This window comes from Lytechinus pictus, chromosome 6 (assembly GCF_037042905.1).
Source record: "Lytechinus pictus isolate F3 Inbred chromosome 6, Lp3.0, whole genome shotgun sequence".
NCBI lineage: Eukaryota > Metazoa > Echinodermata > Echinoidea > Temnopleuroida > Toxopneustidae > Lytechinus > Lytechinus pictus.
The window spans coordinates 6,158,906-6,183,053 of NC_087250.1; the positions used below are offsets into that span (position 1 = coordinate 6,158,906).

At 34.7% G+C, this 24,148-nt stretch overlaps 1 long non-coding RNA gene across 1 annotated transcript; it reads left to right on the forward strand.

The window, feature by feature from the left end:
• The first annotated feature begins 140 nt into the window (after positions 1–140).
• On the forward strand, positions 141–2,990 carry LOC135154391 (uncharacterized). The gene is made up of 3 exons (XR_010293792.1): positions 141–342; positions 1,135–1,263; positions 2,838–2,990. It is a non-coding gene; the product is annotated as an uncharacterized LOC135154391 (long non-coding RNA).
• Positions 2,991–24,148: the final 21,158 nt, after the last annotated feature.

The window sequence follows — 24,148 nt, forward strand, 5'->3', positions numbered from 1 at the left end:
AATCATTTTCATTATAATTATCAAAATCACGACGAGAATCTCCCGCCAACTCAACTTACATCCTTAACCTTTTTTTGTCCCTTCATAAATCTAGACCTACCAGTAACTTCGCGAAGAAGAACATCCAACTCATCTGACGAGCCACCATACTGCAAAGTGTACAAGAGACACCTCGAGCTGTATGTCTCCCAATGTGCTGATTGGTGGGTACTTATTCCTCTAGAACAACAGGTGATCCGACAGAAACTTCTATGCTCTCCATACATCCCTGACAGGATAGAGAGAGGACAGGATGTTGACATTCATCTTCATGTTCATGCCAACCTACCAGGGATGGAAGAGGTAAGGGACATCAGTTGCATAGGAGAGATGGTTTTGAAGTGTATTGTCAGTGTGTGTGAGGGTGAATCGGAGGGTGTGCGAGAGGGTGTGTGTGTGTGTGAGAGAGAGAGAGAGTGTGAACGAGGGAATGTTCATGTCAGTGTGACAGAAGGAATAACGGTCAATAAAAAAAAACGTTTGCTCTCGGAATTCGAAAAAGTCAATCTGTGCTTATTGCTCGACTGTCCGGGGTAGGGGAACAATAGATGAACAACGGTTATTTCCTCGAAAATAAACCAGTTTAAGGTCTGTGTGCTTCAGTGTTTGCTAACGTATCGCCAACTCAAGGTGATAGGACTAAGAATATAATATTCCTCCCATTTTTATTAACTGGTCCCATGTAATCTTATTTGAAATAGCAATTGCTTGAGATATAGGGAGGTGTACCCCCTTGCTTTTTCGGAAATGCCATTATATTATTATTCTTCTAAAATATGAGACAAATTTCCTCTTTGGGTCAAATTATTTAATGTATTTTTCAAGGAAATCAGAAAATTACGTTGAATATGGAATAATGAAATGATTAGGCAATTTCCTAGACCAACGGCGTATATAGAAGATTGACAACAGTTCAGATTGTTTATCAAAGGCCGGCATTATATTTCAGTCTAATGTGTAACTTTATTGGCCAATCACTTATTGTCTTCCTATTATCCCTATTTCTTATATCAAATGGTATTTTGAGTCCGATGTCTCTAGACTTATCGCATAATACACAAGTATTCAGTGAGTCTATAACTCTTTATTTCACAGGAAATTAAAAGGCAGGAGGAAAAACGGTTGTACAGGAAGGCTCATCCTTCAGTTCCAATCAACATTGCGACAAAATCGAGTGATGTTAGTGTGGCGTCCTTTCGTGATGATGGAAATGAAAGCAGCAGAGTAAGCAATTAGAAGGGATTTTCTTTGTCGAAGTGTTAATAGGTTGGTGATACACATACACCGAAAGTGAACTAAAGCCGGCTTATGTGTATCACCTTCTTTTTTGAAAGTCGGTCCTTTGGATGTGGTTTGAAGCCGACATCAGTCCTATTGGATGTGTATCACCCCAAGTGGACTCAGACTGGTTTGACCGTCGGACTTTGCTTGACCAACATTGTAAAATTTTGATATGAATATTCATAAGACTTGTGTCACATAAATAGTCGATGTGAAGCCGGTTTATTTCTACCTGGGAGAACATTGGCGAACAGAAACGTAGTGGGAAAAAATAAATTATTGTTCATTATAAAGTTATATTATAATTATGTTATGTTATATTACATTAAAAAAACATTTTGTCATAACTTTATGAAACACCATTTGCTCGGGGCCAATGTCTTCATTGTTCCTGATGCACACATTGTCTATTTAACGAGATTTATAATCCTGTTGTGCTAAAACCTCCCGTTTTCAAGTCAATATACATCAAATGTATTTCATCGCACTTCGAACAATGATTGTTTTATGTAGTGACATATGCTTCTTTATCTTGACTACTTAAAGTGATTGCCCCATTTTCAGTTCTTAATATAAAACATTTCCTGTCCGTGCTTACGTTCGCATTAGTGGATTGGTGAGAAAAGTCTGCTCTTCATGAATTCCTGAAATCAGTCCTTAAAATATGTCCCTTTTTCTTATCTGAATATCAAAATTTGCGCTAGCATCATTTGGTGAGTGAAATACGTATGGTCTTCGTAAATTCCTACAAACAAGCCTAACAATGCCCCTTTTCAGGTCTGAACTTCCGAAATATTTGATCAGTGAGATGCGTATGATAATCAAGATTACAATGACTACAAGAAGTGCTTCATGTCTTTAGATATAATTCTAACAAAATAAGCACGCGCTTGGCACTCGCGTTAAATGAATATCGTGAGATATGTGTACTCTTTATGGATTCCTTAAAAAATAGTCCTTAAAATATACCTGTTTGGGGTCAATATATACACAAATGTTTTTTTAGCGAGACAGTTGCGTATCATGATTACAAAAACTTGCTTATTATGAAATTTCAGCTTGCACTTCGCGCTCGCATTATGTGATCAGTAAGAAACATATCCGTTTAATGGTACTGTCCTTAAAATGTCTTTCTTAGGTCAGTATACTGGCAACTGAGAGCGCTTTGCGCGCTCACTAAGTGACTCAGAATTTTTGCTGGTGCCCCCCAATGCCGTGACCCACGGTACGCCACTGGGTGTTATAATATTCATCATCATAGCTGTTATCTAATCGTTGCAAATTTGAAAATCATGGTAGGCACAAGAGACCTTGCTTCCTTTGCGCTGCACTTTTTTATGTTTTCATTGTTGAACCACACGTGTAAAAATCGAGCAAAGAACCAATTATTTTTTTAAGGAAAGGATCGAGGCAACAACCCCTCAAGAAGTTTCCAACCAGTATGTCCTTGTACAAATCCATGTGTTTTTCTTAATACTTTGATTGAATTAAGACTTCATTCTGATAACAAACTACAGGTTCTTCTCTTAAAAGACATTCAAAGCAAACTGAAACACATGATCGTTCTACCAATGACATCACGTGATGAGGATCAAGATTTCCCGGTTACTATCATGATAACGCAGAGTGGAAAAAACGATATTTCAATATCTCTTGCCTTTGTCATCAGATGTTCAGGTAAAATGCATACTGTCTGCTTTATGATAATTGATTGTTTTCGACATGTAATTGTTTCTAGTCTATGATGAAGACTGATAAAACCTGGAAAACCACAGGTACGGTCAATAGCCCAGCCTTTAACATTAAATCTTAGAACATTGCTAAACTTTCAATAAAATAAAGGGAATCTCATTATCTATGATGAAGACTACATAAAATAAACCTGGAAAACGTGATAGTATGAAATCAAGCCACAGGTACGGCCATTAGTTCAGTCTTTGGCATTGAATCTTAGAACATTGCTAGACTTTCAATAAAATAATGAGAATCTGAATAATCCGCAAAGAGCTTGGTGTCGTGACGTCGTACACATCTATTACACACAATCATTATCATGTTTTAACAGAAATATGACGCAGTATACTGTTTATATGTATGTCCTTTACCACAATTAACTGCAAAATAAAATCAGTTTCTGTTTGTTTATGTATTCAATATTCGAAATATATGATTCGTTTTAACATGTGAATCAGGTTACCCAACCAACCTTATTAAAAAAATGAAATCTCAATCTTGTGTCTGGTGTTACCGTGCTGACGACGCAATACGCCAATAGTGTATTTTTTTTAATTATCGTCCTAGTGACCAAGTTCTATAATATTTGAATTCATATTTATTTCGACAGGTGAACCTGGGACCGAGCATTCATTACAACCTTTCTCTTTCGCCCCGTAAGTTATACGTTTAACATTTGTTATCTTCATACACCTCACTGCAAAACCTAAAGAAAATGGTGAATGTTAAATCATAGATTCGATATCTATTTCATTGATGAACGAAAACCGGCTTCAGATGTGCCTTCGTATCCATATATTTATTAAACTATTTGCTATGCAATTAATGTCTACCTTGGCTGGTGGGGCTCACCGTCATGGAAGTGCCAAAGATGCCCCCACTGCACATAAAAAACCAACTAAGAACTGATTTACATTTGACCTACAGTACAATTTTTTATTTCATATATCGTGTTTTTAGGGTAGCTGACGAAGTCTCAAGGAGTGACCTCCAGGATATTGATGTCCAGTCCATTGCTGACAAGATGACGGTAGATCAGTACTATGATTTAGGAGTTGCTCTTGGGTTCCGAATTCAACAGTTAGACGTGATGGAACACAATCGGTCCCGAGACAGGCAGCAGGCCTTCTTTGACATGCTAAATAAATGGCGACAAACGCAACCCTCTGGTCAAGAAGCAAAGGAAATCTTGCTTTCACTCATGAAATCCTTGGAGTCATCTATCAAAGATCTAGAATTAGGTTTGCTCTCTATTAACTTAGTAATATGTCATTTTATTTTTCGTTCAATATTTGTGGAAATTTTGAAAATGCACGAATTCAATAAAAAAAAATCATTCAACACTCGTTATTGCTTATCACATTATGTTCATATTTTTCTACATCTTGTTTATATATTATGATAAACATATGAATTTAAATCTTGAATTTGTAATCTTCGTTTCTTACTACGTTACAGATCGGATAACGCATGGCAAAATCCCTGTCACGTACTCATCAATAAAGCGCTAAACAGTGCGTCCCACAAAAACCGAAACCGAGATTTATCGATGATTTATCATAACTTAATCACAAATACGATAGACAAATGACCTATCATTGTAAAGCTTATAATCTCCTCTGTCATCTGAAATTACTTAGATTATTTCTCATTCACATATGAATGAGCAAAAACAATTTGAAGAGGGGATACCAAAAAGTCATTTGGCGGGCTGTATCTTGGTTTCAAAAAGAAAATCACATTAAAAAATAATTCAATATCTGCTCTTTTATTTGATACCTCAATCACAGAAAATGGTCGAAAAATAAGAAAGTTATGGTTATTTGAAATAAGGCTTGAATTTCAATAATTTCATAAAATCATGGACCTACCAGAGGTTCTACAGGCTAGCGTTCAAATTCACTTGACACTCCGTTTTGTTGACGATCAGCCATGCATTAAGTCTTTTGTTAACCATGCGATATAATAGCTTCTGTCGGAAAACGGTGAAAACACGTTTATTTATTGAAATTATTGCAATACAAGCATTGTTTCGAGGGAACATAACTTTTTTTACTTCGTGACCATTTTTTGTGATTAAGGTATCAAATAAAAGAGCAGATATTGAACTTTTTAGGCATGTGATTTTCTTTTTGAGATTCAGATACCCCCGCAAAATGAGTTTTTGGTATCCTTTGTTCAAATTGTTTTTGCTAACTCATGCGTGAATGCGGAATAATCTAAGTAATATCAGATGAAAGAGGAGATTCTAAGCTTTACATTGGTAGGTCATTTGTCTATTGCATTTGTGATTAAGTTATGATAAATCATCGCTTACTCTCGGTTTCGTTTTTTTTTTCTGGGACGCACTGTATAATTCAATACCTCTGCTCTAACAAAATCCACCAATGCCCAAATTCAATTTCAGAGACATACCAGGCACGTTTGACGTTGGAACAAAATTATTTTATCACACTATGCCTAGTAACCACAAATGAATCAAACCTCTAACCCTTCCAATTTTTTTCCAACATGTACCTTCTTATTTGGATTCATCTACATCTAGAAGATATCTCCTCTGTTAGGTGAGTCAATGATGATTTGGTCTAGTCTTGTTGCTACAACCATTTGATAATACTGTCATTCGATCGATGGAGAGAATCGCAAATAAAACAATCGATGTAGCTTTGCCATCAAAGAACAAATGAAAATTAGTTTTACAATGAAAACAAAGACACTTTGGATATTATGTTACGGCATTAATAAAGAGGAAATTTGATATATCAGGAACATAAACGAAAATGGTACCTGATAGAGATATATACAAGATATACAAGATACAAGATATTTATTTTGTCTTCGCAAACATGATTACAAATGCCCGTATTCTGAAGTCGAGTTTAACTTAAACTCAGGTTTAAAGTTGTGGTTTATGTATGGATAGCCAATTGTTACATAAATCACTAACGGTAGAGATATCGTATTTCAAATCATTCATAATTGTCTAGGAAGTATACATAAATATTTATTTGTCTTCATCATCGATTAATCAGGAAAGAGCACAGTAAACATAAGAAATATACAACTTCATAGAAATTTTGACACTTTTGGCTTTCCATAATTTTAGCAAAGACTTAGACCATGGTCTAAGTTAAACCTGACTTCAGAATATGGGCCAAAGAAATTTGTTTTCCACTGGTGTAACATTACACTAGACATGCATGAACTGAATAAAACATATAAGTTACTCAGGTTTGAAGCAGATACAATCAAACATTTTACAAAACTTTGAGTCGTCCAGAATACTTATCATAATTATTATTAACATTATTATTAATATTATTGTTATCATTATTATTATTATCACTACTATTACTTTTATATTATTATTAACATGAAACTTTCCGGGATATCAGTACATCAGTGTCATCATTTCGCTGGGAACAGAAGTTTATTTAGCGTTGAGCTTGTGATGAATTTGTGTACATACCACAATCACATGTGCATTTAATGTTTTTTATTAGATTTTTTGATGTATTCTTCTTGAAAAAAAATATTCCCTTCACCTTCAACAGTGAAATCTCGGACAAGTTTCTTGTCGAATTCTCCCGGAAGATCAAAGGAAACACGTTCTTTGTGATCGGACAAAAGCTTGGTCTAACCAAAAGAGAGCTTGACCACATTCAGCATTGGAACATGTTTAATAGGAGAGATGCTAATGTTCAAATGCTTTCTAAGTGGAAAGCATCCCAAACTTCAGAAGATGAAGCTGTGAAGGTATTGAAACGTGTTTGGCAGTCTGTCCAGTCAGCTAGAACGGTGAAGAATGAAGAAGGCAAGATAAACAAAGATTTGATAGCTTAATGTTAAACAATACTCTAAAAATACCTTAAGACAATATTGACTCTGGAAAAGAATTATAATACTACGTGGATTCAATTCAAACAATATAATGTACCCAATGGCTATAAAGGAATACCATTATTTAGTTTTTATTCACATTTCTGGTAATCATGCATTTATATTCCTTTTCAGATGAAGATGTTTCACATCAACCAAAGCCAATTCATGTGAAAAGGACCATTTCAGAAGAAACTCATAGTGAGCCTGAGATCTTCGAGTCGATTTTCAATATAGGTGTAGGTAAGAATAGCTTTATGATTGTAGCTATTAATACTGGCATCGCTGTAAGTGTTACAATTATGATTTATTATTATCATTATCTTTTTAGTTGTTTAAATATTGCATTAGCAACCAAAAAATAAAAATAATAAATACAGAAAAAAAATCATAATTAGAAATATAAAAAACAAAACGACTTGAACAAAATGTTCAAGCCTAACCGTACTATTAATGCAAAAATTATATTGTTAGAATTCAACAGAATAATGGAAAAATACACGCAAAAGTTTAAGTGATGGTAACGAGAAAGAATATAATTCATCCAATTGAGAAAAAAAATATGACAAAAAAGGATAATTGGAAAAAAACCTCACTTTTTATAATAATAATATACAAAGTCATATTTTAGCATAACCAGGACAATAAAACATCTATAGTACATTAATTGTATAATGTGAAGAAAAACAATCTTGCGGCCATTTGAAATGAGTTAAAAAAGGACCATCCCCGTAAACGTCCTTGCTTTGATTTTGAGCGTCACATGTTGTCATAAATGTATTTACACGAACAATGACACACCAATATTGAATTCAATTCAAGTGAACTTATTTTTTTTTTCCAATTAACATTTCATAATTTGTTCATATAAATTATACATATACAAATACATGCGAATGGTTCGTCTGACATGTCTGAACATAGCCCAAAGATTAAACGAATTTAATCAAATATCCTTGTCGGTGTACTTTCTGACACAACTTTACGTGAATTGAAATTACATGCATAATCATAGATGACAGTTCAAGTAGAAGCTCAGAGACGCAAAACTCAGAGTATCTTGAGGACCTCCAGCTACATGGTGGGCAACCAGAAGAAGAAGATATTAGTCCAGGATAGGCCCCATAGAGAATTGACCAAACCTTGTTTTTTTATATATACAATATTTTTTGATGGTTTCTTGTCAATTCGAGGGTGCTGATTACGAATCTGGATGATGCCACTCGTGTAACCTTGAGCATTTTCCGCAATTTGGCAAAATCCAATATGGCCGCCAAAATATGCAAATTACCCATGAAAATCATAAAATTGTCCGCCCATTGGCTATGAAATGCATGAAATTGTGTGGCAGGAGTGAAATACTCTCTGAAAAAATAATTTTTGACAAAATATTTATTTTCCTGATATTCAAAATGGCCGCCATATGCCATTCTATACTCTATTATGTACAATATGAATAGGGAAAACTAATTTTCACACAAATGAGCACTAAACTGCAAAAATCGCGATGTATGAACGAAGTAATATATGCAAATCATCATTACTAACGAGATATATCATTTATCATGTCATATATGAGAACATTGCTGTATTTTGATGTCTAAAATAGCCACCACTGGCCCAAAGAGTATTATGTACAATGGCAATCATAATATGGCCGGGGCCAAAAAAATGACAAGAGTGAGCACTAAAATGCATATTATTAAGATAAACGAGTGGAATACTGACTAAAAACATAATTGTTAAAATGCCATTTATGTGATAAATGCTGTATTTTGAAATTCAAAATGGCTGCCATAGGCCCTATATTTATCATGTACATTGCGAATGGAGAAACTAATTTTCACACGAGTAAGAAAAATAAAATGCATGTAATTGTGATCTACGAGTAAAATATTGTCTGACAACATGTTTTATTGCAAGACATATAATTTCTTTTGTCATGCATGAGATAAATGCTGTATTATGAAATTCAAAATGGCCCCTGTAGGCCCTAACAGTATTATCTACAATGTGAACGGGGACATATAATTTTGTAAGAATTTGGATTTGCTTGACTATGACAGTCAGACCGCAGGTCCCTATGCTAATGAGCAAAAAGGCCAGATTCATCCAAATCATCTCGTGGCTGAATCCTCATCCTTGCAAAATCTCGTGATTCGTGAGATTTTCTTTCTCTAAGAATTTACCTGCTTTAACCTCAAGTTAAATGAAATACTATTGCACCATCAGACAGAGTAAAAGTTACTCTTTCATATTGGTCATTTATTTTGTATACAATATTTTGTTAAATAAGTAAATTTCTGGCCTGAAATTGTGCCTCAAAACTGAATTTTCTTCCTCTGTTTTCTTTTGCAAATTGTGCAAAACTTTTTATTTTGAGCCTCAATGAAATCTATATCACCATAAAGCTGAACTTCTGTACTTTCTCACAATGCCACTCTTGATATGCGGCACCTTTTAATCGGGTCAAGATCACACTTTTCCCACCAAGGTACAAGACGAGATTTCTGAAATTTTGTACTTGCATGAAATCCAGAGTTCTGATTGGCTGGATAAGGTTCACAGAACAACAGGCGCGGGGTATTTGAGGAGATTACCACATGGGAAGTGTGACCTTCCCACGAACCCAGGCACTGGAACCGTTGGAATTTGCCATTGTGTGGTCTTTTTGACCAATCAGAGTGCAGTATACTTGTTTTCAAGCTGCTTTATGTACTTGGCAAATGAAAAGTGTGATCTTGACCCGATTAAACCAATTCTTATTTTGAAACCTATATCATTTCAAAGCATACATATTCAGCTTTATCATGATATAAACATCATTTGGGCTCAAACAAAAATAAAGTGTGAAAATAGCAGCTTTTGTCAGGTGAAAATATTTATTTTGTAGCATATTTTAGATCAAAATTTTAACCTATATTACAAAATCTTTGAATAAATCCAAACACATGACCTGAAAGAATGATTCTTCTTCTTTACAATGGTACCAAATTCATGAAATTCGATGCATAATTAGAGCAGCAATGACCGAATGAAAAGAGGTGTTTTGGTCCGCATCAAGCTCATTAAATATGCAAAACATCTCAAGTCATGAATATCACTTGGATGAAAGAAGCCACTTTCTTGGGACCTGCAGTCTGACTGATGACATCTATATAATCCTGTTGTATGAGTAAAATGTTATTTGAAAACACATTTTTTATATAAATTATGGCATTTCTTCTGCCATATAGTTGATAAATATTGTATTTTGACATTCAAAATAAGTAACCATGTCTACAAGCCGTAACTAAATTATGTAACATGCGAACAGGGAAACTAATTTTCACAAGAGTGAGAATCATAAAATGCATATAACTGTGATGTACGAGTAAAAATATTGTCTTAAACATGATTTCTAACTAAATACATCACATATTGGTCGTGGAGGTAATAAATGCTGTACTTTGAAATTCAAAATGGCTGCCATAAGTCCTAAAAGTATTGTGTACATTGTAACATGGGACATATGATTTTGACAGAATTTTGCTTTGTTAGACTCTAGATATTGCACATAATTGTGAATTGTGATCTAAGGGTGAATTATTGTCTAAAACGATGGTTTCTAACGAGATATATCATAATGCTGTGTAATTTTTGTGATAAGTGCTGCATTTCTTAAATTGAAAATGGCCAACAAAGGCCCTTATCGTATAATATACAATTTGAGTGGAGACAAATAATGTTCACAAAATGGGCATATGGGCAGCCATTTTGAATATTGAAATACAGTATTTATCAACTAAATTATATAAGATATGATATATTTTGTTATAAATCATGTTTTCAGACAATATTTCACTCATACATCACCATTTGGCCAAACAAAGCCAAATTCTGTTGAAATGATTTGTTCCCTTTCACATTGTGCATAATACCGCAAGGGCCTGTAGCGGCCATATTTTGACTTTAAAATAACAGTATTTATCAAACTGGCAGAATAAATGATATATCTTAATAGAAATTATGCTTTCAGACAATGTTTTACTCATATATCACTATTACGTACATTTATGGTGCTCACTCCTGTGAATATTGGTTTCCCACTTTGCATTGTACATAATACAGTCAATGTCTATGGCGGCCATTTTGAAAGTCAAAATACAGTATTTAACACAAACCTGAAACCTGAATGATATATTTCGTTAGAAAATACGTTTTTAGACAGCATCTCATTAATTTATCACATATATATATGCATTTCAGTGCTCACTCTTGTGATTTCTTTGCTCCTCTTTCTCATTGTGCATAATACTTTTAGGGCCTTTGGCAGCCATTTTGAATATCAAAATACAACATTCATCACATACATGGCTTACTAATAATATATTTCGTTAACAATTAAGTTTTTAGTCAGTATATTCCACTCGTTTAATCTTCATAATAAGCATTTTAGTGATCACTCTTGTGAATTTTTTGGCCCCCATTGCCATTGTACGCAATACTGTTTGGGCCAGTGGCGGCTATTTTAGATATCAAAATACAGCAATGTTCCCATATATGACATAATAAATGATATATCTCGTTATTAATGATGATTTGCATATATTACTTCGTTCATACATCGCGATTTTTTTGCAGTTTAGTGCCCATTTTTGTGAAAATTAGTTTTCCCTATTCATATTGTACATAATAGAGTATAGAATGGCATATGGCGGCCATTTTGAATATCAGGAAAATAAATATTTTGTCAACAATTATTTTTTCAGAGAGTATTTCACTCCTGTCACATAATTTCATGCATTTCATAGCCAATGTGCATACAATTTTATGATTTTCATGGGCAATTTGCATATTTTGGCGGCCATATTGGATTTTGCCAATTTGCGGAAAATGCTCAAGGTTACACGAGTGGCATCATTCAGATTCGTAATCAGCACCCTCGAATTGACAAGAAACCATAAAAAAATATTGTATATATGAAAAAACAAGGTTATGCCTCTTCTATCCTGGACTATATGAGGATCATCGCTCTTCAAGTTACAAATCTACCGTTGGCACGTGATCTCGGGAAAGCCCTTCGTGTTGGTGATGATATCATTGTTGGATTCATTGACTTATCGAGCCCTTCAGTGATTCGTGATGCGACATTGCAGGTCATCGATAGTTGGTTGGGAAATTTGAAAGAGGAAGAAAGGGAAGAAAAGCTCACTCGGCTTCTCTCAGAGTACAACATCCTAAATGCCAAAGCAGGTATGTTGAATTATAAGAGTAGTTATATAACATTTAATTACAGTTGAAACAAAATTGTTCCACAGATGGAGTATAGTATACTTTGAGTTAAAGATCCTGACCGGTGTAAAAACAATCATTTATCAAAATAAAGGTAATGATTCATACAATACAAATATACCAAAAATATTACATATATCTCCTTCCAATAGTTAAAAATATTAAATAAAAGTCAAAGAACCTGCTCTTCCAAAGTACGCTTCGATTGAGCACCCCCACGTCGCCTGGCAATGATGACGTCACGTTGTGTCAGGAAGGTTGTGATTCCATAGGTTTGTGTACAAAAGCAATGGGTATTTTTTCCATTTCCATGTTATGAATCCATTTTTTTTTCGTTTTCAGATGAAAATGGCACTCAAAATTATTCACTGTTCAAATTGTTGTAAACCTACAACTATTCACTACCTTTTTTTGTGATTTCTTTGTTTGGCTCTTATTGGGCCTAAATTGCTATGTCAGGAAAAGTTGTTATACATAATCTAAATGCAGATAGAATTGAAATCTGCGCCAAATAAGCAGGAAATAGAATATGGCAAAAACTAGTTCAAAACTGTAGATTTCATAAATTCAAGCTTGTGGGTAAAACTATATGTGATATCCCTCTGTGATAGAAGTGAAGAGAATGAAATGCGTTATCAGGAAAGCAAAAAATCACCCAGTTTTTCTGTGTACAAACCTAAGGAATCACGACGCTTCTTACACAACGTGACGTCACGGTCTCGAGGCAGGTGAAAAGCACAATAAAGCCTATTTTCTAAGCGGGGTTCGAAGCCCGATAATTGGAATATTCTTAAGCAAAATACTCAGCTGGGAAGCGGTGAAAGTGCATAAAGCATAACTTGCTGTATTTAGTAGCTTATAAGCTTTCGATTGGTATATAATTTATCAATTTCATTTTCGGGTCCGGTCTGGATCTTTAAAGCGTCAAAGTACCGTAGTTCTTATTTACTTCCCGTCTTGAGATTTAATCTCACCCCAAGCGTTACTATTCTACGCATCTAATTCTCTATATACGCTCGAGTGAAAACGAAACACATCGTTTCCAGTTGAATGTCTCCTCCCGATTCTAGGTCACTGACAGAGATCATTGACATGTTGACATGCTTGAACTACCTTCCATTTCTATTGTTAATTAATGCACATGCCTTACCCGTTGCTATGCTAGACAAATGTCAGTCAAGCTCTTTATACATGTAACAATGTTACGTAATTGCGACCAGTTTACTCTGTAATTCAAATGAACTTATCTTCTAATGCCTACATTTCTTCTCCTTCTCCATCTACTGTATGTTTCTTTTCTACTCTTAACTTTCTTAATTATATGCAATTACGTATGATGTCATTACAGTACGTAACTTGTTATTTATTTGAATCTGGCGACCCCAACTCAAGCTCTGCTTTCCGGGTTTTCGCCTCCTTCAAAATTGTGTCAAAATATATACTGTATTCGTTATTATGTCAACTATTATTTTGTATCTGTTTGAAGGAAATAAATGTGATTTTCAATCAATCAATATTCTTAACCATTTTTTTTTTCACTCAAACAATTTTGGATAGATGAAAGCTTTAAGGACCTAACGATTTATTCCTGAAATCCTTGAAAGATTGACAGCTATTCTACTTTTATTATGCGTTATTGAAAAGCGCTAACAGTCTTGGCTCCATGTCAAAAGTCCATGCAGCGTTCTTTGTCGCTTTTACCGCATCTGGGTTTTAGCCGCAGCTTTCCCTTGTCATCAAGGGAACGGCCGACATCAAAGGCCCATTCATACCACAGTTCTTTTGTTCGGCTTTCATGCCGATCTTGTTTTCTGTTGACAGACCGAAATATATATATTCTAAACAGCTTCATAACGAATACGCAGCGCGATAAGTAATTGAACATAATGATGACAAATATCAAAGTGATAATACTAATAATCCACTTCTTAATATAGATTAATACATTACGAAGACGTCTCTAAGGAATTTACATACACAGTATATGTGGATCATCTTCCCCCAAATGAAATGTACATACTTTTCTACTCCATAGGGTGTATTTCAACAAGCGTTTCCAATTGTAGGACCATTATTTTTTATATATGTATCATTTATTACGCTTTAATGTAAATATCATATATTTTCTCTCTTTTCGATCAATCGACCAATCAGTTATTAATTCCAACAATAAGATGGTAGATTAATTCACGCGCGTTTTCAATACACATACATCAAAGTCACGTAAAACCATTACAGATATTTTGCTAGCAAAAAAACGCACCTTTTTTACAGGTTGCAAGGAAATCTCCAAAATCCCACACTCCACTGGAGAACTACTGCAGTTGTGCCAGCGAATAGACGTAAAAGCCTCTATTCTCCTGGAGATCATAATTGGTGTGGGGACGTTTCCTGCTCACGTGATCCGCCGTATTGCTCTGAAGATGTTAAAAGAATGGCTTATCCAGGGCGGAACTAGAGAGAGACTCTTGGAAGTTGCTCAGGCTTTTCGTTTCAACGATGCCGCGCTCAAGATCGCAGAAGGTATATATTGTGAAAATTATTTGTAACATAATATAATTAAATAGGTATGAAGTGATATTGTCAATAAACAACAGAATGGGCGACGAATAAATGCTCTCCGAAATGGCAATTTACAGAGAAAAGAGAAGCAGCACTCTTCTGGTTTCGACGGCGTTTCTTAAGGCTACTGAAATAATTGGACACCTTTGTCATTACTTTGCGGTGCAGAACAGAGACGTTTCCGCAAGCAAAGCTGTTTTGAGTTATATTGATCTTATCCAAGTTAAATTTAAAGTCTAATCTAATATTACCATTATTCAATTTTAGTCATTCGTATTTTAGCGCATAGTTTCTTTAACTTGGTTATTGTTTTGATCTGCATTTTCACGTATACAGGACGAACATCACATTGACATCTTAATGTCAACAAGTCTATCATTTTGTACTTATAGGCTCAGTTCCTTGCCCAATATAACGAAATCATGGAGAAGTGTTCAGTTATGATGATTTTGACGCTAAATTGCCAATTCGTTTACTGCCAACTCGTCCACTCACCACATGGTCTACTTTCATTTAGTCAAATGCCATTTCGTCTATTAACATTTTATCTAACAACCATGTGGTATAATCGTCTGATTACCATTTCGTCCATGACCAATTCGTATCATAACCAGATGGTCTAATATCCATTAATTTTGCACAATAAACACAGACTCAAATTAGACCAAATGGTTTATGGACTAATGGCTATTTGACCTACTGGTTATTAGACGAAATTGTGAGTGGACGAATTGGCAATTAGATCATATGGATAATGTACGAACTGATGGTAGACGAAATGATAGTAGACAAGTTGGAAATTGGACGAATTGCCATTAGACAAATTGGAAATAAACCGATTTCGACTTTACGAAATAGGCCGAGTAAATCGAGATCGAGTAAATTTGCAATCCATATATTAATACAGTGTTTTATGTATTGCCATCTTCTTAATGCAATATTATCATGATTTTCATATCTCCGTGATAGCCATGGAATCTTGCTTCCCTCCTTTCATCTCTTATGGGATCATGGATCATAGGGGAGTGAAACTGTTCCTGGATAAACTTGGCATCACTGTAACTATCCCTGAAGGAGCCATACCGAAAGGGATGAGATCCGTGGCAACACTTCAAGTTCGAACGCAGGACAGTCCTAGAATACCTTTGCAACAGCGTGAAGTCCTCATTACTCCTGTCATCGAGACTTCTCTCACACAAGAACTGATAAAGCCAGCTATGGTGGTAGTACAGCTTTGCATCAATCCCAATGTTCGTAGAGATGACTCTCCCACCATCCTTTACACCAAAACAGAACAAGGTATCTACTTCTGCTCATTCACAGATGTGAAAGGCGTCAATGATTCTAAAATGCGTCAACGTATTGGAAGATCTTTCCATTGGCATAATTGGCGAGGCATCGTGCGCCTAAAACATAAAAATGTCTCAGTGGTTCGATTACGTCTGTATTAACTTTGGCTACGCCTATATTATGCGCGTACCAGTAAACAACCACCTTTACTTAGGACCTCTACTGGCATCTCTCAATGTCTTAAACAACTATCATAACAATGAAATAAATCATATATCTTTTAATGTGTATTTTTTGACACTTTGGCTTAAAAAAGGAAATGGAAGTTTGAGTACTAAACGACAAAAAGCAATGGAAAGTGGCTTTTGGGAGGGAAAGCACGCTTTGGAATTTGGAATAAATTGACGGGGCTTTTAACTATCATCTGGGCCGCCTTCAAACCGAAATTAAGAACTTATTGGAAAAAAATTTACTTTTGACATCCTAATGAGTAATTTTGAACTTTTTTCCTTTGCAATTCGAAGGTTTCTTCAGTTTTAGAAGCCTGACAAACCCCACATCAGAAATCTCAAGAAATGAGATCACTTTTCACACGCGGCATCTACAAGTGTTTGCCCTGTCATCAAACAATCTCCAGGGACTTCAGTTGAGATGTGCAATTTTCCAACCAGTAATCATGGATCCTACACGGAATCCAACTCTTCGCATTTACATACTGCATCCTTGTATGAACTATGTACAGGTATATACAATATTACATACAGTGAATCTGTTGCGGAAATATTGAAAGATGTTCAAGAAAGCCTTTAAGGAAGGCGGCCGTTATATTTGAAACTGAAAGACCGGGCCAAAGCGAGGACTCTATAGCAAACTTGATTGATTTTTTCTATCCATTTTTTAACACTAATGTTGCATCTTTGCTGTAGGCCTATTTTTTATTTCCTTTTCTCTATACTTGGTTCTTCTTTTCCTTAATTCTTCGATCATATTAAGGATCTGTAAAATCGCAAGGTTTACCAATAAAACAAATTGTTAATGTATATCCTCAAAAAAGATCAGTTCCATGGTATCATCATTCTTTTTTTTTTTTTGGGGGGGGGGGGAGGGGGCGATTCCAAAAGCTGAAAATAGATTTTAAGGAAGCACCTTGCACACGATTTTTTTTTCAGGATATAGTGAGAGCAGAAAAGTGTTCGTCTATAGCCTACTGTCAAGTCATGGAAGAGTTAAAGTTCTCTATAGATTCATCAACAAGAGACCTAAGAATCGTTTGCCGCATCGGAACTGCAAGGATCAAAAGAATGGTGATAATTTTGTCAATATGATTATAATGATATTGGTTGAATGATTTTTGAGCGGTTTATTTTCTTAACAATTACACAATATACATGTAGTTAATGCAATTAAATTGACTATGAATTAGAGATACTGTAAACAAACTTGTCGGGGTCCAAAGTTTGAAATAAAGACTACAATATTTTCATGTATCTTTTGACCACTACTTCAACTGTCAAATGCTCGCACCATCCCGGGGGCCGCGGAAGGGCGTTAAAGATAGGGGATGGGGCTCAACAATTTGATGGGCATTTTCATTTTCCTATACATCCTTCATCACTATCTGCACCACCTTCATCACAATCATTATTATGTCATAATCACCATCGCCATCATTATCACCATAGTCCCCACCATCACCATACTCCCACCATAACCACCACCACCATCATCTTCATCATTATCATCATCATCATCATCAAAATCATCATCATCATCATCATCATCACCACCATCCTCATAATCATCATCATTATCATCATCATTATCATCATCATCATCATCATAATCATCATCATCATCATCATCACCACCATCCTCATAATCATAATCACAATCATCATCATCATCACCACCATCCTCATAATCATCATCATTATCATCATCATCATCCATCATCGTCACCATCATTATCATCACCATAACTTATGAATATCACTTTCATCATCACCACCGTTAATCATTATAACCATCTTTGTCATCGTCATCATCATCATTATCATCCATTAGTACCACTATCATCATCATCATCATCATCATCATAATGATCATTATTGGTATTGTTATCATCATCTTAGTTTTTTGAAATCTGAAAGAAGTTAAGTTCTGTCTTTCCTCTTAATATTGCATTTTTTTTTCGTAATAGCCACTTCTCCTAATTTATATCTCATGTTCAAATTTGTACTACCCACCTTCCTTTTCCTCTAACCAAGATGCCCATTAAGAGTGTACTAAGCGGAAGAATCACCCATGTAGACCTCGAGCTTCAGTTTACTCCCAAGGAGAAAGGAAAGAAGAAAGTCGAGATGACCATTCTGGAAGTGTCAAGGATATATGCTGAAAGCAACTTCGAGACCTCAATAGAAGGTAAACACATGAAATAAAACAAAATCAGCATGATTTACACGTGATTCTTTTGTGCAGATTAGTAAAAAAATAATTCTTAGCAATCAAATTCAGTTAGTTGATCCAACCTTCTTCTAAGTGACACCTTTCGAGATAGATTGTAAACGCTATACATTATTGGAAATACTATTTTGTCACCTCTCCCTTTTCCCTTCTGTAGAAAAGCAATTATTATAATTATTGTATCTAACGTTTACCTTATATTCAATTACGATTGATGACTAAGTTGTTACGTGATTATAAATATAATGTTATGTAATAGGTGGTGATTTTTTTTTATTCAGCGTCAATTTTCCTTATGCTTTTAAAGGGCAAAACTTGGTTTTTTTTTCGCTTCTTTTATTCATGTCTTTGCTCTAGGCCCATGCCTTTACTGACAAAAACCATATTTATTGTGTTGGTATTACAGAAGGAAATACGAGGGATTTAAAACTAGATATTGGGTAGCTTAATGATTATCTCTGCAATGTTTATGTCTGAAATGTGTAAAACCATTTACAGCTCTATATTTTATTTTTCTCCTATGTCTGATACAGATGAACCAGATTATACGCGAGATCAAAAAGACTCGTAAGTATAGAACTGATGCTTTATTTCAATCAATGATAGACCCAAATTGATAATGATGATAATAATGATAATATTATTAATAATGATTATAATAATAATGATAGTAATAATATAAATGCTAGTAATAATAATAATATTAATACTATGTTTTTCATATAACAGCCGGGGAAGGGTTCCTTGAGCTATGTGGGTGTGTTTGGAATATATATATATAATTTTATGTATGTATGTATGTATTATATATTTCCATTATATATATATATATATATATACATTTCCAAATCTGGCACATTGGTCAGATACATTAAAAAGGGAATTGTTTTTGCTGGGATTTTGCTTGATTCCGCATGCATAAATATGAGCAACTAGTATAAGTTCAAGCAATTTCTAGATGATGGTTAGCATAAAGCGAACATTTTATTTGTGCGTTTAAGAACTTGCTTAGGTTTTTTCAAGCTCCGTCAGAGTAGCTTGAGGGTGTGCTTGGTCAGGATGTTTGCGTTTTTAATTATTTTTATGTACCTGAGAGAGAACCCCAATGTGTACACTGCAAAAACTCCGGTGTTGATTTAACACCAGCCCGGAATCTATATATGTCCACACCAGAGTATTGAAAGAACACCAGTTTGGAATCAAACCGATGTTGCTTTAATACAAACTGGTGTTGTATAAACACCTATCTGGTGTTCGAACAAAAACGAAACTGGTGTTGTTTAACACTTCTCTGATGTGGACATATATAGATTCCGGGATGGTGTTAAATCAACACCAGAGTTTTTGACCAAAATTGTCTATGAGTAACTACGAACTGGTCTATTGCTTTCTAAAGGCGGGAAATGGTTCAAGCACTAGCAAAGGGTTATGAATATAAGATAAAGCAATTTGTGAATCATGATCTGCTGCTTGGCTTGCAATTGCATGTGCTTAAAGAAATATTTTATTGCTGGCAAGCAATTGCTAATTTGTATGCATCTGGCCCATTCTGGATCAAACAAAATAATGAATGTCCTTCGAGAAAGAGAAGGAATTAATTTATCGGACAATTCTTTTTTTATACATATAGCACCCACACACCCGTTCAAATCCCCAGCGTACACATTTACAGAAATGTAAAGATGATAACTGTATTCGGAATAATTTTTGCTTTTGCTCATCACCTCCCTCTCTCTATTTCAAGTATAAATATTCTAGAAGCTTAACCAAGCTATATGCCCCCTCGACATTTTACGCGATAAATATTTATCTTAAAAAAAAACCCAACAAGTTTCGTGTATTGAATCAAATTCACGACGTCCGGGTACGCCGTTCTCAAAACACAAAATAAAGTGCATGTCCAACCCAAATTTCCTCAAAAACGTGTCGAGGTCAAGATTTAGTACTTTTGAATATTTATTTGAATATTAACAGCTAAACGTACGCATTAATTATCATTAGATCCTATTATTCAAAATTAATTTCGAGGAGTTCAAAAAAGGATTTAAGAGAAACATTGTACCATTCCTTCGGTACTGCAATAATTAATTGGAGGGAATCGGTAAAATTCAGTCGTGCTTCTACCACACAATAATTATGTCCTACCTATCAAAAGTAAAGATCAAGTTCACTTAATGTTACTAAAATAAGGGTAATGTGTTGTTGTACATACTATTCCATTTACTTGTAGACACGGTCATTTGCAGTATGTACCCGACAGCATTCTAAAGATCTTGGCAGAAGAAATCCGATCACCGAAAGAATTAAAGTCCCTTGGCTACCAGCTTGGATTCTCTCCATCAGCTAGCAAGAAATACCTCATCCGACCGGAGTTATCCATGGAGGTGCTTCGTGATTGGAGGCGCCGGGTTCGACCAAGTCAACAGATTGACGAGCTTCATGCAGCCTTAAAAAATGCTGGGCTTGAACAGACAGCAGAGATCTTCTTACCTGAACGTTAGTAGGCAATTCTAATTTATAGATTTCTAACACACAGTCAACAATTTATATGAAACATATGCTACATTAATCCAATTTTGATTTTAACCTATTCCATCCTTATGTCTATCACAGTTTATTTAGAATCCTGCGATGATTCGCAAAAAGCATTAACGTTGTAAAGAGTTGACACGATATTTGCTCCTGTGACAATTGCTCTGGGATAAATTTTGTAGGGTTAAGGTAGTAGGGTTGCAATAGGGTTTAATGTAAGTTTAGAGTTAGGGTAGGGTAAAGTGTTAAACACAAGGTTAAAGTTGGTCATTTGCTTGGTGTGTGGAATGTAGAGCGGAGGAATATCATTGTCGCCAGAGCAAAGGCCAAGGAACAAATTTGAACCATGAATTCAATATTTTTTTATCGCACACAAGGACACTTTTAACACTTACATTTCCATTGCCGTGTGGTTTATATAAGAGTGACATCTCCCCCCCCCCAAAAAAAAAAAAAAAAAAAAACTGAGGTATTTTTCTTTTGTTTTTCCTTTTTTTGGTTCCCAACAACAATGTTGTTACAGTGATCACGACGTCGAAGGCGCACTTTGCACTTACCCTAAATTCATGGGAGTCAAAGAAGTAACAGATTTCCCCCACGAGATCGATATAGAGAGTTGAACGAGATTGATGTAGAGAGCTGAGGTACTGACAACTGTATGATGGAACGCCTACGGAATTCTTTGTGTCTTCAATTTGAAACATTCACAAAATAATCTCGTACATTATATACGCTTTTTTATTGTAGTACAGTGGTGATATTTACTTGCAAGTATTAGTTTAAAATAGTGGATAATATTACACAGAACATGAATATATCACATTTCAATAAGATGATATGAAAACGGATTTCTGATTAATCAAATAATCTGAGCATTCCTCAATTCGTTGTATGCATACTACCCTTGGATAAACGAATACAATGATGTACTGCTTTTTCTTCCAACCAACCATGTTTTTTTTTAATTTCTAGTCGTATACCACATATGCCATCATACTACATGTATTTTCACGTTATATTGATATTGTCGTACAACCTACATTAAGTATTATTTTGTTTATCTGGCAACATCATAGCCGATATTTCTCTTTATTTCGTAGGTCGATCCTAAATCGTCCTTCTTGTGTGTGTTTCTTATATATCTTCTTCCTGTATTGAAATAACTAATACCTAATATTTGTTTTGTATGCTTTCATGTTGATAATACATTATCACCAACATTTCAGACACTAAATAGGGTTATAGAAAACCTGTCCCTTTTGCATTTGAACATTATATGTAATGTGATATATTGTACATGTATATAGCCCCAAAGTTATCTAGTAATTTCTAGCATTCTCTCTTTCCAGTAAGCCTATTTGATACTGCGATGCAGTTATATTCCATGATATAAAGTTTAACATTTACACAGATTAGACCTACATTTATTTGCATTCTGTAGTTTGTACCCCAACCCTCCCTTATGTGTAGATAACAGTAGATTCGAGTCCATATGTCATGTATGTACAACTTTTTTTAAGTCTACAGTCTACATATTGTCTATGGTGAATTTATATTGCAGTCTTTGTCATCTTACTTTACATTGTATCATAATTATCATGGTTATGATACACAGATTATGAAGGCCGATATGATTATTTTATTCATGATTTTTTTTACACTGAGCCTAGGGTTATTTCCAGCGGCCCGTAACACAAAGCTTAGCAATGATCGTAGAGAAACTTTTCTACGATTGATTCCATTGATTACAATACAAAATCAATCGTGAAAATCAAGCTTACGATTAATCGCTAACCTTTGTGTTACGGGACCCAGATCGTTCGCAGTTGTTTTGTTCGAGTCCGTATGTTCAACCTTATTGCAGTCAACAGTTGCTTTGTTGAATTCATATAACTCACTTTGTTTTATAATGTACACATTTTTTAAGGGAGATATGATTCTTTTATTATTCATTACTTTTTACAATCATTTTAGATTTAGTATATCTGTAGTTTGTTTATAATCAAATGGATCTTTATTAGGCGAGCACCATGAGAGTCTGTTGACCTTTCATATTAATACACACACATGTTATGATCATTAAAGCGCGATATTAAGTTTGCCGTGTTAGCTATAATAATTGCAACTAAAGTGCAGTTTACTTTAATTTGTAGATTGTGTTGATATCTCTATCGTGTATATATGCAAATTAATCTTTACTAGGCGAGCACTATTAGAGTCTTCGGATGTTATAGTTACACACAAATGTTATCATCATTAAAGCGCGATATTCAGTTTGTTTCCCGATTCCATTGTGATCTAGCCATGTTAGGTATGAGAATTGCAACTTAAGTATAGTTTACTTTAATTTGTAGATTTTTTTTAATATCTCTATCTTGTATATATTCAAATGAATCTTTACTAGCCAAGCACCATTAGACATGTTAGAGTTAAGGATCTTATATATAGATACACACCAATGTTATCACTTAAGCGCGATATTAAGTTTGTTTCCAGATTTCATCATGACTTCGCCATGTTAGCTATAAGAATTGCAACTAAAGTGTAGTTTACTTTAATTTGTAGATTATGTTTATATCTCTATCGTGTATATATAAAAATGAATCTTTACTAGGCAAGCACTATTAGAGTTTAAGGATCTTATTTATAGACACACACAAATGTAATTATCATCAAAGCGCGATATTCAGTTTGTTTCCCGATTTCACCAGTTCACTGTGATCTAGCCATGTTTGCTATGAGAATTGCAACTTAAGTATAGTTTACTTTAATTTGTAGATTTTGTATAACTGCAATGTGTTTATGTATGTGATTGAGTGAATATTTACTAGCCGAGCACCATGAGAGTACTATATAAATACACACCATTGCTACTATCATTAAAGCGCGATATTATTTTTATTTATTTACACTTATATGCAAATGCGTACGCAGTACATACTTGATGTATATTCAAACTCATGCTAAATACAAAGGTTAATACGTAACAACGACAAAGAGTTATTTAAAAAGGCCCTTTTATTGATTATCGTATTGCTGATCTTAATTTTCAACAAGTTGGCATTAATTGAAATATTGAGTGGATGATGATTTA